The sequence below is a fragment of the Gouania willdenowi genome, unplaced genomic scaffold (genome assembly GCF_900634775.1).
Source record: "Gouania willdenowi unplaced genomic scaffold, fGouWil2.1 scaffold_85_arrow_ctg1, whole genome shotgun sequence".
Lineage (NCBI taxonomy): Eukaryota > Metazoa > Chordata > Actinopteri > Blenniiformes > Gobiesocidae > Gouania > Gouania willdenowi.
This window is the reverse complement of record NW_021145250.1, coordinates 365,794-385,793: the sequence shown is the minus strand read 5'-3', so window position 1 is coordinate 385,793 and position 20,000 is coordinate 365,794. Positions and strand designations below refer to the sequence as shown.

The following is a 20,000-nucleotide window of genomic DNA, read 5'->3' as shown; positions in this document are numbered from 1 at the left end:
GAGAGAAATAGAAGATTACAGACGGACGTCGTCGTCTATTGCAGCCACTGAAATACAAATCATTTCATTTCACACCTTCATCATTCTATTTCACTGTCGAACACAATGAACACAAAGGGAGTTATTTCAGTGGGTGAAACATTCACAGACTCACATCATAGATCTACAATCCACACATGACTCAGCACTTATTCACCAAAAATATGTACAAATATTATGTACATTATTATTATATTATTATCATTAGGCGTAAATCATAAGAAAGCTAACAGCCTGTAGGGGGGCGTGTTCTCCTCACCCAGTCTTCAGGTTGTCCGATGGCCTCCTCCACTCCCTTATGGTTGTTACGGATCATGTACTGGGCTGTTGGGATAGTTAGCTCTGATGTTCTCCTCTGTGCTGCCGTTGGGCACCGTACCAAAGCGTAGTGGGGGGTACTGCTCATTAGGGTGCTGAACTGAACCGTCATCATGTTAACGTTTAACACACTCAGTAAATGGTGAAATAAACTCCACTGGTGTCTATACCTTCTTATCTGAGAGGGCCAGACACAGTGTCGATGTACTCCTCCTGGATCATGAAGGCAGCCAGGTTAGCGGTGTACGAAGCCAGGAAGATCACAGCGAAGAACGCCCACACCAGCACCTGGGACACACATCCCAACACAACAACTACACATCAACTACACACATCAACTACGCTTCATACATGTACACAACACCTCAGCATCTGATCAGGGAATGGACTTCCTGTGAGGAACAGGTGACTTCCTGTGATGAATGTGTCACTTCCTGTGATGAATGTGTCACTTCCTGTGATGATCTCTCACCATGATTCTTGCTGGTGGTTCCTCTAGGGTCTCTACTGGAACAGAGTTATTAAAAACCAGAGCCCAGAGCAACCACACTGACTTCCCGATGGTGAACTTTGACCCCCCGCTCTCTGAAAGAAAGGAGGAGAAAAGACTTAGTTAGTATAAGATAAGCCAAGATGAACTAAGCTAAGCTTGGCCTAGACGAGACAAACAAAATTAAAATAAGACAAGATTAAATGAGATCTGATACGATAAGTTAAGTCAAGCCAGGTCAAGCTAAGCTAAGTCAAGCTAATTCAAAATGTCACTTTTTAATGAGAGAAAGACATAGTAACATAAACCCATTCATTGAAAACAACATAAATGTGTTAGAAGTGAGTTTTGTTTTGCAAACAAACGTTGATCGATGAGGTGAACCTGTGTCTTTATCTGATAATCAATGATTTAAACAGTGAATGATGTGGAAACTCTACGACTTTATAGTTTGAAACGCTGCCTGTTCCTGTTCACTAACTGTAAGTGTGTGTGTGTGTGTGTGTGTGTGTGTGTGTGTGGGTGGGGCTTACTCTTGGCACTCTGTAGACTACGGTTGTATCCAACAGGGCTGAAGAACTCAAAGATGAAGACGGTGACAGCAACCACGGAAAGGACACATCACGAAATCATCACCCACACCGCTGGGCTGTAGGGCTGCTGACACACACACACGCACGCACGCACACACACACACACACACACACACACACACCACACACACACACACACACACACACACACACACACACACACACACACACACCACACACACACCACACACACACACACACAGAGCAGGATAAGTGTCACATATCAGACTTTAGTTTCACAGGTTAGAGTGTGACAGACTGGATGTGTTTGGCATCGCTTTAATGCTTTAATCTTTGGTCAAAGACTCTAAAGCATTTATTTGATTGTATAGTATAGCTTAAACTATAAAAACATTTTTAAACATATATATATATACATAAATATATATACTATATAGAATAGAATAGAATATAGAATATCCTTTATTGTCCTTGTACAGGGTACAACGAAATTTGAGTACAATTCCAAGGTGCCAGTGAGAGAAGAAAAACAGCTTGAATGTATATATATATATATTAGCGATACCAATTGTAGCCATTGTGTGTGTGTGTGTGTGTTATTTCCACACACACACACACACACACACACACACACACACACACACACCACACACACACACACACTGATTGATTGGTCTCTCAGTGTGAGGTCAGTGTAACTCCTGCTGAGTAAATGTGAGCTGATTCTTTAATAAACACAGGTTAGTGTGGGATTAATGAGCTCCATGTGACCTTCACGTGACCTTCCTCTGAGGCTCTGAATCAGCAGGAAACTGTACATTAAATAACCCGTGTGATCTACACACGGTTCAGTTATAAACTCACACTGTGAATAAGAATACGTTTGAATTAAAGCACAGAGCTACACATGTTTACACTGGATTTACATTTATATTTACATCACGTGACGTCACGACCACAATCTACAAGAACAATCTATGCTATGCTATGCTATGCTATGCTATGCTATGCTATGCTATGCTATGCTATGCTATGCTATGCTAACGAGCTACTCACTACTCCAACAGATTGTAGAATCCACACCTTTTATAGAAGGAAGTGTATGAATGTAGATATGTTTGTAAAATGTGATGTGAGCTTGTGTATAAAAAACCAACATGTGAAATAAATTTAATGTCAAAAAATGATGGGACATAATGTATAGACTGATATTTACACATAAATTACAGATGTAAACTTGTTATCCAACATTTCTTCACATGTTTTTTAATGACTTGTGTAAATGATGGTTTACAAACCACAACTCTATGGTTATTATAAGTTCTCTAATCTACCGCTATAGAAACACAAAATACTTTCTGAGCTTTGCAACACATTTTGTGAGACGTCTGTAGTAAACTGATTCACGCTAGTAGAAATGGCCCCTCCCCTCCCTGCTCCCCCATGTGTTGGATTGACCAATCAGAAGTGAGGATATAGAGACAGAGTGCTATGTTTTAGCGCAGCAGCCAGTGATATAACTGAAACAAAGTCATTTTTCTTCACTGTAAAGGCAGGATGCTGACATTTCACCTCCACAGATTGTTAGAAAAAGGTTGTTAAAGTCATTTATGAACAAAAATAAGCGATAGAGAGTGATTCTCCTTGTTTATATTTAGGTTAACGCTATGTGGAGATGAGGATCTGGAGCTGATAGCTGATGTAGTGGCCAAGCGTTTAACGTATTTTATAAAATCTTTATTTTTATGATACAGTTCACTTACATGTTCATTGTTTTATTGCTTCGTCACATTTTACAGATTGTAGATTTTCGTGTGTGGATTTTTTATACACAAGCTCACATCACATTCTACAAGCTCTCACATTTTAAATTCATAGGGGCGGGGCAAACAGTGACGTAATAAGACACTGAAACATCACAAACCTCCAATCTCAACCAATAGGAACATCAGATTGTAATAACCAGGTTTAACCCACAGAGGGCAGCACCTCTAACAGTTCACTAATAAATACACAGATTTAAAATAGTTTGACTAAAATGTGAAGAATTGGACTAAAATTCATCAATAACACAACTTCAAACTACACATATTGTTTTCAGCAGAAAAAGTGGTTTAGGGTTAAGTTACTCTTTAAAACAGGTTAAACTAAGTCAAGTTAAACTGAGCTAAACTACGTCCAGACAAGACAAGTTAGTTTAAGACAAGACAAGATCACAAATATACAACTTTAAGACAAGACACAAGACAAGACAGGTCAAGTCAAGCTAAACTGAGCTAAGCTACATCCAGACAAGTTCATTCAAAACAACAACAGAAAGCTATGATACCATAAGACAAGACAACACAAGACAAGTTAAGCCAAAATCAAGCCAAGTCAGGCTAAACTGAGCTAAGTTACAGACAAGATCAAACAGATATACTACCATAAGATAAGTCTAGACAAGACAAGATTAAATAAATCAGGATACGTGAAATAAGTCAATCTTAGCCAAGCTAGGCTAAGCTAAATCCAGTTAAGACAAGATGTGAAAGAAAGAAACTCCATCGTTTCACTAATCTACTACAATAAAACACATTATAATATTAGATATTATATATATATATATATATATCATATATATATTAAAGGAAGTATTATGAGTATTGATATATATATATATATATATATATTATATATATATATATTATATAATATATATATATATATATTCTCCGGCAGACCCTCGCCCTCCTGTAAACACTGTTAGATCAGGTCAATACTTCCTCTTTAATAACATCCTATGCTAACGTGGCTACGCTAGGCCTTGAGTGACTCAGACCTGGAGCCGATGTCCTAATTTGGCAGTTCCGCTGACGTTATTGTTCAAAAAACGTAATAGAGAATCGAAAAATTGAAACAGATTGAAAAATATGACCAAAACAGAATATAAAGATATCAACGGAGCACCTGAAGAGATTAATTTGAACTTTTCTGTGCTTCTAAACAATCTAAATATACATCAAAATGCATTTAAGGGCTAAAAAAGTGGATTTAGTATGATATGTCCCCTTTAAGAATTCAGCAGGGAACCCATCTGGACCGGGTGCTTCACCTGTTGACATGCTATCCAAAGCATTTTGTAGTTCTTGTAAGGTTAACGGCAGTGTTGGGCGGTGTCGCCCAACGTTACTTTTGACAGTAATTAGTACTCTAATGCAATATTTTTTTAAAGAAATAAAGCAGTGACCGTTACAATGGTGCGTTTGTCCGTTACTTTGCTAGCTGCAGTGTACTTCTGTTTACAGTGTCACTACATATTTTTGCATAATGTGCTTTTTATGCACATCATTTATGGTTGTTTTATAGCAGTTTTTGTAAAGCAGAGTTTGTCAAAATGTATTCCAAATGTTTATTCAGATTGCTTTCATTTATTTATTTTAGAAGGTTTTTTGTGTTTATGTTGAACATTGTTGCTAGTTTTTGTACTAAAGCTGTAAGGGAACATTCTAAGGCTAAACACAACTGTTTTATGATGCTGAATGAAACCACTTTAATAATATTCAGGTTGTTTTGTGTTTTATTATTTCACAATTTCACAATTCATTGTAGCATTTTCAGTTTCTGCTGATCTCAGGTAAATAAACTGGTATTAAAATAATACTTAGTGTTTGAGTCAGACTCGTGTTTGTAAGATTAATACTGAGCAGAGTTTAGTTTGTTAATGTAAATGATTATAACCTGTAGGATTAGATACAATAACATTTCATTTATTAGAGGATTTTATCTAAAGTCATGTTAATACAGGAGCACAGTTGATAAACAGTGCATTATTATATTATTACAGCTCTGATATGAAGCTGTACGGACACTAATGACCCAATAAATAAATAAATAAATAATACATTCTTTAATTCTAAGTTACTCAAAAGTTACTTTTTCCAGTAATGCATTAGTTTTTGGTGTAACTAATAAAATAGTAACTGAGTTACTTTGTGAATGTAGTCACTAACTAGTTACTTTTATTCAGTAACTAGCACAGCACTGGTTAATGGTGAGTCTAAGGTGGTTTTCTGATCTATGGTAGGTTAAGTTAAGACAACCATGTCTGAATGAGGACGGTGACTCTTCCGGGAGTTTGTTAATAGAAAGTCTTATAATTTTTCCAAATTCACTGATTTTCATTTCTTACACAGTGGAACTCAGTGAGCTACTGAGAGAAATAAAAGTGAAGAAGAAGGCCTGTGATTGGTCGGAGGTGTTGTGCGTCCTTTGCTTGCGATGCACACGGCCCTATAAAGGCAAAGGGCAGTATCTGCAGTGCATTGTGGGAGGCAGTTACTGCACTTTGGCTTTGAAGGACAGCATAGCTCGGCGAGGTAGAGAGCGTCACATGGTCGTCTCCTTCTTCCTTCAGGCTGTAGATCAGACTTAGGCAATTGGCGGGCCCAAACAAAATTATACGCAGCATAACATATGAAACTCCAGAAACACAGAAAAAGACAGCAACATGTCAAAAGTACAAAAAGGAACAACAAAAAAACACCAAAAGATTTTTTTTTAAAAAAAAGAATAAAATATGAAAAAATATGAATAAAACACACAAAATGACAAAACAACAATATGGCCCTAATTTTTGGAAATACTGCATATTTAGTGTTTTTTCTGCTGAAAAAATAGAGGTTTCTCGTGATAAAAAAAAAAGTCCATAGAAACATAAAAATAATAATACATTTTAATCTATGGATTGGTCTGAGGTAGTTGAAAAAATCTAATGTGGTGGAAGTGAAAATAAAATTACATACATTTGTATTGTACTTTTATGAGACGAACTGTTTGTTTACACAGTGTATGTACATTAAAGAAGAGCACAAGGGTAAAGGACTTCTTTTGTTCTGAAAGAGAGGAGAAATGTGGATTTAAATCCACCAAATTCTTTCTAATAACTACTCTTGAAGAATAAACTCTGTCACTCACCGAGGAAGGCGGAGGGCGACACGGTGCCGTTGCTCCGTGACACCATGACGCTGATGCCCGTCTCGACGAAAGGAACGGAGAACTCCACGACCTCTGACCTCTCTTCGTTGATGGTGAGGGAGCCGATGGCCATGTCGGCCCTGTTGGACACCACCTGGAACAGTCAACATCCGTCAGTGAGGAAGGAAGGAGTCAAATTACACTGGGTTAAAATTCACCTCATTTAAATAAATCTAGTTTAATTAAATTAAATGCAAATGAAAAGGTAATTACATTTTTTTTAATTAAATCAAACATAATTTATTAGATTAAAATCAAAGAAATTGAATGAAATGAAATTAAATCCAAATGAAAATATACTTATCTTTTTAAATAAATTAAAAAAAATCAATCATAAATAATTAGATTAAAATTAAATTAAATTAAAATTAAATTAAATTAAATAAAAAATTTAAATTTAAATAAATTAAATTTAAATAAATTAAATTTAAATAAATTAAATTTAAATAAATAAATTAAAATAAATTAAATTAATGTGAATAAATTAAATTAAATGTGAATAAATTAAATGTAAATAAATTAAATGTAAATAAATTAAATGTAAATAAATTAAATGTAAATATAAGTAAATGTAAATATAATTAAAGTAAATTTAATTAAATGAAATTTAATTAAATTAAATAAATTAATGTAAATAAATTAAATTTAAAATAAAGAATTCATTAAAAAAAAATAAAATATTTTTTTACAAATGAAATTTATTTTGTTTTAAATGAACAAAACTAAAATTAAACTAAAATTAAACTTTACACATTCAATTTTGATTATTCAAAATGAATTAAATATGAGGAAAAAATAATTTGCTTTTAATTTAATAAAAATCAACAAAATTATAAATTAAATTAAATTTGCGAAATTGTATGAAATCAAATCAGCAGCAAAGTGAATTATTTTCATGTTCTCCAACATGTCTCAAATCCAGTGAAATAAAGTGACATAATCCTCCCAGCCTTTGTTTGCTCAACTTCACACTTTACCTTGAATAAAAAAGTGCAACGCTTCACTTCAACATTCCACAGCTAACAGCTAACATCTAACAGCTAACAGCTAACAGCTAACTGCTAACTGCTAACATCTAACATCTAACAGCTAACATCTAACTGCTAGCTGCTAACTGCTAACAGCTAACAGCTAACATCTAACAGCTAACAGCTAACAGCTAACAGCTAACATCTAACATCTAACAGCTAACAGCTAACATCTAACATCTAACATCTAACATCTAACAGCTAACTGCTAACATAACAGCTAACAGCTAACATCTAACATCAACATAACAGCTAACAGCTAACTGCTAACAGCTAACATCTAACTGCTAACATCTAACAGCTAACAGCTAACTGCCTCCTAGAGTGGGCATGATGAAGCAGTACACTGTGTGCTTTGAAAAGAACATTACAGTCCTTGTCCTTGATGTCGTCAGCAGATTCACACGATGGAAAGTTTAGTTTACTCCCACAAATCAACGCTACAACAATGCTTCTCCTTTTTTTCTTTATTCTCATCCCAAGGAAACAAACTAAGTTTTAAATCTGCTATACTTTCACCTTCACTGCCTTGAGTCTCTGTGATCACAGAAAACGAACAGAAAACACAAATATTTCTGTAAACAAGGTTAAATACGAAGCCAAGAGTTCGGAAACGTCAAACATCACAACACAATATTTCAGGGAATGTTGGATTTCACCTTCTGAAATTAAAACTTGTCCCTCTTCTCTGTGGAATTTGTCTCTGCTATTTACCTTTTCAAATGTGGCCTTTCTTACGTGTAATTATTTCTCAGGTGAACCTGTCCTTTGCGACATTTAAAGCTGCAGTATGTAAGTTTCAAAGTGTTCTGAGAGGACAGTGAATCTCTGAAAATGAACTTTAGAAATACGGAGTGTGATGCTGGACTTAGGGTTAGAGTCAGCAATCTTCTACCAACAGGGCCAATCCATGAGCTGTTTTAAGCATTACTATTGGCTGCTCGAGCTGCTCATCAAAAGTCAATGCGCATTACCAATCTGAGAGTAGGAACAGTGTGATGGCAGAAGTCTAACAGCGGTTACACGGCAAAGCAAGAAAGTAAAAAGAAGACAGAGGTGGAGTAGCAACAGAACAAAAACACAAACATGTTCAGGGGAAATACTCATGGAGGTTCCTCTGACTCGATGTGTGGGGCGGACTGCGCGCGATCCACTTTCAGTCCGTGCGCAGTCTGCCACACATACAGTCAGAGAGAGAGAGCTAGTGATGACAGATGGATAAACCGCTTGTAAACCTAAGAGAAACTATCTAAGGTGAGAGGAACAAACCCACATGTATCTACAGTGTGAACTTGTCCCACCTCCCACGTCTAGTTTTAAGAACGTCACACCAAGACGTGCAGTCCAGCTCCAACTCACCCACAATGTTTTAAACCTTAGAAACTACTGTAGTCTGCGTTCGGTGTGAACGCAGACTTTAGTTGCTTAAATTGCCTGCAATTAGTCGCTTAAACATAGTTGCGCTTTTTGCTTCCCCAGTGACGTGACGACTGGGGAAGTGACGTAAGGAGAAACTCGTTGCCGAATGGATGTCGCGGCACAGCGTCACTTGAAGTTGCTTGAAAAAAAAACATTTTCAACTTTGAGCGACTTCCAGTGACTCAGATTGCGCAATCAAAGCCCTGATCAAAGCCCTGATCAAAGCTGGTCTGTGTCTCACCTCTCCGACCATGCCGTTCCACTCCCCATCAATGTTCTTCCCGTGTCTACCGTTGGTCACCAGGTAAAGTTCATAGGTGAAGCCCACGATTTTGGCGAGTCGCTTCAGAACGTCAATGCAGAACCCTTTACAGCAGTGCTTCATGGGCCCGGTGCCTTCCACCACCAAACTGAGGAACACGAGGGACAAGTGGAAGTATTTCATTCAGGAAAATCTAAATATTCAGTTCTTAAAGTTATCGACAAAGAGGAAAGACCAACATGGATGGAGAACCAGACTTTAACGCTACCTTTTCTCCTCTAGTTCTTCGGCAAGTCTCACAAGACTGTTACTCTACATTCTGTATGTTAGATAGTGCTAACAGCTGTGCTAATACTTACTTGTTAGCAATGCTAACCTTACAGCACATTAACAGGACATTATATGTGATAAAATAGATATTTATTCTGTATTTTTACACTTGAACAGTCAGCCTTGAGTTAGCGTCGCTGGCGGTTTGTACCTGGCGTTGACGGGCATTCGACACGGCACGAGTCGCGGATGCAGGAGCTGGTCCCGGGGTCGGCCGGCTCCACGATGACGAATGGCCTCTCCTCCAGGGTGACCACCCGTAGGTGCTGGGAGTCGTCCAGAGGTTTCAGGAAGGATCCATAGCGGGACCAGGGATGGTAGCGCAGACGTAGGTGTCCGTTCTCCCACCAGCCCACCTGGAAACACACACAACACATACGAGAGAAAATCAGCAAACATCTGGAGAACACCAGTACAATGGAGGATATGCCAAGTTTGTCCCCTCAAAATAAGACAATACGAACTCAGTGATTTCAAAGATGATAAATGACAGATTTTGCGTAAACAAAGACAAAGACGTGACAAAAGTTCAGCAATATTGAAAATGATAAAGTCACACAAAACAAAGACACCTGATTTACTACAATGAAACACATTCTAAACCACACAATAAAGGACTAATACTGTGCTAGCATAGATTATTTACGTTTAACGCAAGCAAAGACGACAAACGCAAAGTCGGAATCATCAATGAACGATTCCGCACCAGCAACTACAAATTCCCCTGCAACTAAATCAGAATAATTCTGTTTGCAAAAATAACAAACAAAAACAGAATCTACACGAGCAAGAACGAGTTTAGAGCAAATTGAGACAAATTGACAATTAGAATTCTAATGAAATTCAAGAAAAATTCTCCACAAGCAAGAAACAAGTTCCAGGTAAACAGTCTTTACTTTTCTCAGCATTTACCAAGAAAAACCAACAAGGTGACCAGGTTCTGTATATTTACACAAATATCCAACAAATGACATCTAGTCACTCAAACTAATACACAAAATGACTCAAAAAAAATACATATAGACACAAAAAATACAGTAGTAAATACACTCAACAACAGAAATTCTCAAATAGATAATAAAACATTATGATAATAGACAATTAACGCTAACTCTGGTAAAACATAAAATGGAAACAAGAATACACAAATAACAACCAAAGCAAATAAAATGACTCAAAAAATACAAAACAACAAAAATTCACAAAATGGCATCAAATAACACCAAAAACAAATAAAAATACACAAATGAGGAAAAATACACACAATAACACCATAAAAATACATGAAACGAGAACAAAAATACATCAAATGGCACAAAACAACACCAATAACAAAAAAACAACACAAAATGATTTAGAACACAAATGAGAAAATAGGCAAAATGAAAATAAACTTCTCCACATTCATTAAACTGAGCACTTGATGTTTCATGTGTAGATTAAAGCTTTTCAGATTAAAGTTCTGTGTCCTTCACACTGAGGCGTCGTCGCTCGGTCTGTTTAAAACCAGATCAAACCAACCAACCAATCAGAGGTGAGGAGCTCCGCGATGGTCTAATTCCTCAGCTCCACTTCTGATTGGCCTCGTAAACACGTTCTAAATAAAATAGTTGTTTTGGATTCATAACGTTGCCTGAAGCGAGTTATGAAATAAACTGAAAATGAACAGTCAGCAGCTTCCTTTGGTTTTATTTTTGGCTCTCAAATGTCTCCACTGATATCACTGATATCACTCTACACCACCTCCTCCAGCTCCTCCAGCTCCTCCTTTGATGCTCAACGACTCATGCCCAACAACATCAGGGTCAGTTTTAAATGATCACATCCATGATTGATGAGACGCGTGGACTCTTTTCCTCTGAGCTGTGATTTCACTCATGAACCATGAGGAAGAAAACATGCATCAGACGTTAAAAATAAAGAAAAACATGCATCAGACGTTAAAAATAAAGAAAAACATGCATCAGACGTTAAAAATAAAGAAAAACATGCATCAGACGTTGCAAACAGATCAGATCAGAAATAACTACCAACAGAATTAGACTAAACATGACAAGATGGGGGGTGGAGGCCTTGTGGTTAAGGAACCGGGCTTGTAATCGAAGGGTCGTTGGTTTGAATCTCATCTGGGCCAACACTGTGGGATGTTGAGTAAGTCCTTAACCCTTAACTGTTCCCATGGCTCTCCACTGCTCCTCAGGGATGGGTTAAATGCAGAGAACACATTTCATATATACTGTATGTAAACATATATGATTATAAATAGTAAGTAACATTTATGTCTATAGCACCTTTCTCAGACAAAAAGCCACAAAGTGCTTCACAACACGGTTTAAAATCTAATAGTACACCATATAAAAACATAAAATCACAGCAGCCCAACAGTAGCTAATTAAAAGCTTGAACAAATAAGTCTTAAGTTGGCTTTTGAAGGTGTCGACACAGTCAATAGAACGCAGAGAGAGAGGAAGATGGTTCCAGAACCTGGAAGGATCTGATCTACAGACCACAGAGCCTGAGCAGGGCTGTAAGGCTGGATCAGATACTGATGTAAGAAGGAACCTGACCCTGCAGGGCTCTGAACGCGAAGTAGAACCATGTGACATGTGAATAAACTCTTACAATAGTCTAAACGTGAAGACAAAAGCATGAATGATGAGCTCCAAATCATTCTGTCACACTAAAGCTACGCCCAGATAAATATGAGGAGAACCACTGCAGAACTGACCCTGACAGTGATCCTTCATCCCTCAGTCTTCTCAGCAGGACCTGATGGTCAACGGTGTTGAAGGCTGAAGACAGGTCCAAGAGAACTAGAACAGTGTATTCTCTAGAATCAGCAGACATCATAATGTCGCTGCACACTTTCAGTAAGGCCGTTTCCATGGAATGTTGCTTACGGAAAACGGACTGAAACGCCTCATAAATGTTACTTTGATCCAAAAATATGTCAGCTGATCACAGACCACCTTCTCAAAGATGTTAGACAGAAAAGAGTTTAGAAACAGGCCTGAAACTATTGAGGTCCGTGGGGTCTAAAATTGTTACACAATGATTGTTAAAACATTGAATGAAATCGTCCACATCGAGACACTCCATGAATAAAAGAGGGTCAAACATGTCAGAAAATCTATCTGCAGTATTAGTATTGATAACACACACCAGACTTATGAAGGCTTGACCTCAGGAATAAAGTGCAGATCACACAAAACCAGACTGCGATCACTCAAATGAACATCATTTACAGACACGTTTATAATGTCTAGGCCAAGTGTAAAGACTAAGTCTAAAATATGTCCTTTTTGGTGAGTGGGCTCAGAAACATGTTGCTCAAAATTAAAAGCTTCAGTTAATGTTAGGAGCTCCATTGAGGAGCAAGATGAGCTCAATATGAAGGTTAAAATCCCCAAGGATTAAAACTTTATCATAGAAGATAACAGCGAGACCACCACAATGGTGGCAGGGGCGGGGCTTCCTGACAGCAGAGCAGCCAGCTGGGAAGAGTTCATTTAAATGAATAAACTTCTTCTCTCTGCTAAGTCTCTGAAAGGCACAAACTCTTGAGAAAAGGTCATTCAAAGAAAAAAATGTATTTGACGTCACAGAGGCAGTGTCCATGGTACGCATCGGGATTGATTGAAGGCACGTCCTGTGGTCACGTGAGCTCCAGCTGGGCCTTGCGGGAAGAGCCGGTGTAAAAAAGTGGGATGATGGCGACAAAAGCCCGTGAAGGGTCCAGGGCACTCGTTGTAGTCCGAGCAGGTGGCAGCATGGACTCACTGTCGCACACCTCAAGGAGAGGAATCAGGCGCAGGCACCGAGCGCGTTCCCGGCAGCCGAGGAAACGCACTGCAGCACGCCTTCACCTGACCTGGACTCCAGACTGTGAGCCTCTTTTCCTGGATGTCCTGTGGACCTTGCCCAAAGCCCGAAACAGCAAGTATTCAGGTGAGTCCGGATTGATAATAAAAGGAGGAGGAAATGCTTGTTTGTACCTGTCCCGTGTATCAAACATGACCTCCATCGACTCTCTGATGCTGAACAGAGAGTCCCGATCATAAGTCCGTAAAGCTAACACACATACATTTGTTAATCGGGTTGATATGATCACATATGCTGGAACAATGACCATTAAAAATCTACACAGCAGGAGACGAACCACGGCACTGCCAGTCACAGACGCCATCTTGGAAAATCAAATAAAGGCGAAAGCCCCTGATAAGACGAGACAAAAAGACAAGTTAAAGATCCAGTATGATGATATTTTCAAACATCTCCATTTGTTCAAAGAACCCCAACAACAGTATTTGAGGTCGATTTTCCCAAACTGAGAGTTTTAGCCTCTGAAAATTTACTTTCAGAGCGCTCCTAAAAACAGGCTGTTTTTTGGGGGCCTTCATGAATATGCATGAGTGGGCGTAAACACACATACTGGTTTATCACAGCAGCACTAAATCATTAACAGTCTTCCTCCTCACCACACAGAAATAGTCTATTTAAGACGATAGTCCATTGTTTTGTCCGACCGCTGCGTCGCTTGGGTCACAAACATGTCAGATCATCCCCTAAAGGAAATACGAGCTGTTATAACGGCTACTAAAAGTGGAACTGATTGTGAGTGCTCTTCAGTTTATCTACATACTGACGTAAAGATATTAACTGTAATATCAACCTGCCCTCACTGTGTTTGTTTTAGCTGTGAGGTAGTTTGAGAGGGAGGATCTCACAATCTTATAGGGTAGGAGGAGCCAGGATTGTCAGAAGGAGGAGTTTCACAACAGGAGAAAAATCCAACTGCCCCGTTTGGAGCTGACTTTTACAAAATGTGGAATAACAAGGAAGAGAGGAAACAGAACTCCCTCTGAATGAGGCTAAAGGGATGTATATCACTGTAGAAAAACCATTATAAAGTGATTTTATTATAACACTGCCCCTTTAAGACGAGATCAGAAGACACAATATCACAGAATATGATAAGACAACAAATGGGCAAGATAAAACAGACAAAAAAGGACCAGCAAATATGATACAAGACAAAAAAAGACAAAATAAGACAAATAAATAAGTTAGACAAAATAGAACAACATTTGATAAGATCATTAAAAAACTCAGTTGTTTGTTTATTACAAACTTCCTGAAAGGATCAGTAAATAAACAGGAAGTGAACAGAATGTGTAACAGGAAGGGAAACAGGAATAAACAGGAAGTGAAACAAGAAGTGAAACAGGAAGTGGTTTTTACCCTAAACGTCGCCATCCTTAAATCAAACAAACGCTGCTAACAGACTGTGATAGACCAGTTGTAATAATGCTGTTGGTCACTGAGCTATGTGGTGACTCACCTCCTCCCAGCCCCTCCCATTGGTGTAGGAGATCACGTCCAGCAGCGGATTGGACAGATAGCCGTTACTGTTGAAGGAGTAGTCCCGCCCACCTATGGAGATGTTGGTGAAGTATCTGCAAACAGAGAATAGAGTTCTATTAATTCAGTTATTAGTGAGTTAATAACAGGAAACCATGTGACTAATGAGATGAAAAACGAGAAACAAGCGATGAAGAGATGAGGAAGAGGAAGAAGAGAAGAAGAGAGTAGAGCATTAAGGTGAGTCTCAGGCTGAAGGAGAGAAAAGCGAGTCTTTCATCTTTGATGTTGTTCTTGAAAAAAAAAAAATCCTTAAAAGCATCTCTGAGAAAACACATCAAAGATTCCTAATGAAGCCCAAACATAACGACCAATCAGCTGCTCTCACACAGCCAGGTGGACAAAGGAAGAAAAGAGACTTTACCAGACACACAAATGTGTGTGTGAAGCTACGCACAACGTTAGCATCTGATCAAGGTTTAGCACAGTTAGCTGCTAGCTGCAACGCTACCTCCACACACTGTCATTTTTGTCATTTTTGCGAATTTTTTCGAATTTTTCCAAGTCATTATGTTTTTTTTTCCGTCATATTGTGTATTTCTGAAGTCATTTTGTGCATTGCTGTTATTTTGTGAGTTTCTGCTATGTTGTGTATTTTGCTGTTATTTGGGAGTTTTTGTTGCTGTTTTGTTTATGCTGTTTGTTGTTTAGTGGGTTTTTAATATTTTAGCTGTTTTGTTTTTTTGTGTTTTTGTTATTATTTGTTGTGTTGTTGGTTTTTTGTGTGTTTTTGGGGTTGTTTTGTCGTTATGTGTGTTTCTGTTGTTGTTTTGTGTGTTTTTGGTGTTGTTTTGTGTGTTTCTGTTGTTGTTTTGTGTGTTGTGTGTGTTTCTGTTGTTGTTTTGTGTGTTTTGTGTGTTTTGGTGTTGTTTTGTGTGTTTGTTTTTTGTTTTTGTTGTTGTTTTTGTGTGTTTTGTTGTTTTGTGTGTTTTTTTTGTGTTTTGTGTGTTTTTGTTGTTGTTTTGGGTGGTTTTGTTTTTTGTTCGTGTGTTTTTGTTGTTTTGTGTTTTTGTTGTTGTTTTGTGTGTTTTTGTTGTTTGTGGTTTTGTTGTTTGTGTGTTTTTGTTTGTTGTGTTTTTTGGTGTTGTTTTGTTGTTTTTGTTGTTGTTTTCGTGTGTTTTTTTGTTGTGTGTTTCTGTTGTTGTTTTGTGTGTTTCGTGTGTTTTTGGTGTTGTTTCGTGTGCTTTTGGTGTTGTTTCGTGTGTTTTTGTTGTTGTTTTGTGTGTTTTTGTTGTTGTTTTGTGTGTTTTTGTTGTTGTTTCTAACAGGGTTTGTCTCCTTGTTAAGCGCTGCTCTCTCATTGGTCACAGTGACAGAATGAATCAGCTTTGGTTTCTCTTTGGTTAAAGTTCATCCTGTTACATTCACAGTCACGTTAATCCACGAATATGGAAACCAGATTAAGCAGCGAGCGCTGGAATCCTCAGGGAAAATATGCATATCCCAGTGATAACAGAGAGTTTAATCCTTCCTTTTGTCAACGTGAAGGAGACGCCTCGCTGTGGATCACCAGGATGACTTACACAAGGGCACCTGCAGGTGCACAGGGAAAGACGCTGGGATGCTAAGTGCTAAAGGAACTAAAGTCTGTTTGTTGGTGTGCAGCAGGTTCAGGATTCAAGGATTCAGCCTCAAACTGGGATTAAACAGAGATACTGGAGCTCTTTCTAACAATATTATGATTCAGAGATTGGGTTTTTGTATCTTTCCACATCCGTTTTGTGTTTTTGTCTGAGTCTTGTGTTTTTCTGAAGTCTTTTTTGGTGTTATTTTGTGTGTTTTGTTGTTGCTTTAGATGTTTTCTGTGTCGCTTTGTAAGATATTGTTGTATGTTTGTGGATTTTTGACATCATTTTGTGTGTATTTGTTGTCATTAAGGGCCTATGTTTGGAATCTAGATTAGCTCTTATCGCACCAACTTCCAGGATTTAATCAGTGTGTGCCGGACTACGAAGCTGGCTAACGTCTTACAGAGCTACATCACCATGGTAACTTAGGCTGAACGACTAGCCTGGTCGAGAGCAGGTTTTGCTCTGGATAGGATCTTAGCGAGTGCTAAAGTCCCGCCTCCTGACCATTCAGTTACAGGAGAGAGAATATTTAGACATCAATGCAATCCTTTCATTTAACAATGACATCATTTAGGAAAGATATAGATTTATATCTGATGAACAGATCTATAATCAACATTATTTATCTACCTATGAAAGCAAGAATGTTTACTGTGCGTGTGTGTATGTATATGTGTGTGTGTGTGTGTGTGTGTGTGTGTGTGCGTGTGTGTGTGTGTGTGTGCGTGCGTGCGTGCGTGCGTGCGTGCGTGCGTGCGTGCGTGTGTGTGTGGAGTGAATATCTCCCCAACGCAGTACGTGTTCAACCTGAAACGTAGTCAACGGGTTCTAAATACCACAAGTGTGTGCATCCGTTATTTTGAAGTAATTTGGTGTAGCAAAACGTTCAAAACGTTCATTTTAATTTTAAGATTATTGCTCCCTCTCGGTACTGAGCGCGGTATTGAGTGCACTACTTCTGGGTCATATGACGTCACTGTGTCGCAGTTTGTTTGGGTTTAAAAAAGAAGGTCAATATTAAAAACGTTTTTGTACTGCTAAAAGTTATTTAAGTTAATGATTCATGGTTATTCAATATTTCATGAATATTTAAAATGATTCCCGTGATCCCAAACTTCCTTTAAATTGCAAGTCACGGACTCCACTTCCTCCGGGGCGGCGGCTGTGCTGACGGTCATTAGCCGACCTTATCACAAACGTTCTGCTTCTTCACACAGAGGAATGTAACTGTTATGAGCGGATGAGCCCACAACACGGCTCTACTATGATTAACGTTTGTTCTGTGCAAGGGTGAGTGTTTCTTCTTTTATTATTCTATGTGTTAAGATGCTAGCAGCCATAATACACACACACACACACACACACAGTATTTATAATAAAATATACTAAATGTGCAAAATAAAACAAAAAATAAAACAATATTTATACAAAAAGTACACAAAACAACAACAGAAATGCAAAAAAATATACTAAATGTCTCCAAAAAACATACATTACAGAAAAACACACCAAATGACAACGAAAACATGAAAATGACTCCCATCTAATAGATTAATATCATAAATAATCTCACACTTTTACACATTAACAGTATCAGCAGCTTCCTGTCTGAGTTCTATCATTCCTGTCTTTTCTCTAACATGGTTGTTTTTGGTCTGAATTATGGATTTTAATTATTATAATTTTTTTAAAAAGCTCCGCCCCCTGGTGCGCTGCACTAACACTGTTGCTCTTCACTGTCATCATGGATTTATATTTATTATGATTGTTTAAGATCATAAACTGTTCCTCCTGTAAAGAAGCTCGATCTGCCAGGTTCTCCATTGATTGACGCTGCAAGCTCCACCCCTTTTATGTGAACGCGCACGTACCGAGGCTGAAAACATGGCTTAAATTAGCGTGTTGTTATCAACCTTTGTAGGACAGCTTCTCTCTGACAGGGAATGTTTCGTTAGCTGGATCCTGCTAATGGAGATTAATCCAGGATATAATGATCTGCATTTGTAACATAGAGTAACATAAGTCATCTTCCTCCTCTTCAAGTGCACAGATCCCTCTGGACTAACACACACTGAGATCTGTTCTAGATCTTCTACTTCTGAGGATCAACAGTAGAAGAAGAATCTGTGGGAGCAGAAATATTACCACCAAATCAGGAGTTTCAATCAAAAATGTTTAAATTAAATAGTTGCAGTTAAGGAAGAATTAAAAATTAAAAATAGGAAAGTTTAGAACTAAAAGATGAGTTAAAAGTTAAACTCAAAACGTTAAAATGAAAGGCTCAAATGTAAAAATACAAAATAAGAGAACATTTCAAACTAAAAGTTCAAAACAAAGAGTTAAACTCCAAGTTAAAATGGAGGATGTAAAAAAATGTGGATTAAAGAGTTGAGGAGGATGATGAAGATGATGAAGATGTTTGATTTCTTCCTCTGAGCTTCATCCAACACTCAAAGCTTCCTCTGCATCAATTATTTCTCATTTATCAAAAACATTTCACTGGAGTGAGAACATGAAACTATCATCAAACAACATCTGTGTTTCTAATGATCCTCCTTCTGTTCCATCACCTAGCAACACACACACGCACACACACACACACACACACACACGCACACGCACACACACACACACACACACACACACACACACACCAAACACCAAATTACATTCCTGGTTCAAACTCCTCCCCCTGCCATATGTCCTCATCATATTTTATAAAACAACAAGAAAAATAAAAGAAAAACTAAAGAAACAGAAAACGACGACAAAACGCAGAAGAAACTGACAACAAACAGTTCAACAGCTGTCACTTCTTCTTTTTCTGCTCCTCCTCCTCCTCGGAGGGTAAATCCACCGTGTGGAAAGAAGAGGAGGAAGAGAAAGAAGAGGAAGAAGAGGAAGAAGAGGAAGAAGAGGAAGAAGAGGAGGAATATGAAATGACTTATGTTACGCTCTATGCTAAGAATCTAGATAATTATATCCTGGATTAATCTCCGTTAGTGGGATTCAACTAACCAGACATTACCTGTCAGAGAGAAGCTGTCCTATGAAGGTCGATAACAACCAGTGTTGGGAACGTCACTTTAAAAAAGTAATTAGTTATAATTAATCACTACTTGTTCCAAAAAGTAACTGGGTTAGTAACTGAATTACTCTATATTAAAAGTAACTTATTACTAAGTAAAGTAACTATTTGCGTTACTCTTAAAAAAAAAGTTGCTTTATGTCAAATAATTCCTATTATTTTAGATGTGTGTGTTGTTGTGAGGTGTTTCATTAAATTATAGTTGTTTACAACAGATGTGGACAAAGTCTTCACTCCTGGATATAATGAACACTTCACATGTACGTTCTTGTTTTTGACCATAATTAATATAAAGTAGTGTTTGTATCGTCACCTTAAGAATGACAACTTTTCATCAGACTGTTCCACGCTCACCATCTCTGATGATTCATCAAATCTGTAGTGTGTGTGTGTGTGTGTGTGTGTAAAAACACTGGCTCTGATTGGCTACCATGAAACATGACACCTCCTTAGCCAATCATAAT

General features: G+C 37.9%; 1 pseudogene; it reads right to left on the bottom strand.

Moving 5' to 3' along the window:
- Window positions 1-20,000, bottom strand: part of LOC114460957 (glutamate receptor ionotropic, NMDA 2D-like) — a 57,523-nt pseudogene that overhangs the window by 19,097 nt on the left and 18,426 nt on the right.